This window comes from Alligator sinensis, unplaced genomic scaffold (genome assembly GCF_000455745.1).
Source record: "Alligator sinensis unplaced genomic scaffold, ASM45574v1 scaffold1332_1, whole genome shotgun sequence".
Lineage (NCBI taxonomy): Eukaryota > Metazoa > Chordata > Crocodylia > Alligatoridae > Alligator > Alligator sinensis.
Genome location: NW_005842965.1, coordinates 127459 through 128012, shown reverse-complemented (window position 1 = coordinate 128012; position 554 = coordinate 127459).

The following is a 554-nucleotide window of genomic DNA, read 5'->3' as shown; positions in this document are numbered from 1 at the left end:
AGCGTCCTCCCCGATGGGTATGTGCCCCCTCCCACAGGGACCCCAAGCAGCTGGGGCCTGCTGTGGCCCCAGGGGTGGGTGTCCCAGGGGGATTAACCCCTCATCCCCCAGGCATCTGGCCCGCCGCATCCAGGTGGGCTGCCCCACCACCGCCCTGCTGCTGGACAAGCCGCCACCGCTGGAGCAGGGTGAGCCGCCCGCGCGTCCTAGACCCCATATTGCCAGCAGCGAGTCCCCTTTCCTGGAGGCAGCTAGGGAGGGGGAGAGCAATCCTGCCTGACCCCACTCTGGCCCCCAGAGCCCACCGAGGCCCCCCTGGCCTGGGGGAAGCAGCCCCTGGCATGGGAGGATGATGCGCAGCTCCGCTCGCAGTTCCTGGACAGGAAGGTGAGTGCGAGCGGGCCCACCCCAGAGCCAGTCGCAGGGGCATGGGGAGGGGGCGGGGGGCAGGCTGGTGCGGAGCTGATGGCTGTGCACACGCAGGAGGAGCTGCAGGCCTCGCACGCCGCCTACGTGCGGCGCCACCCCGAGCTGCCCGCGGTGCTGGGGGGCTT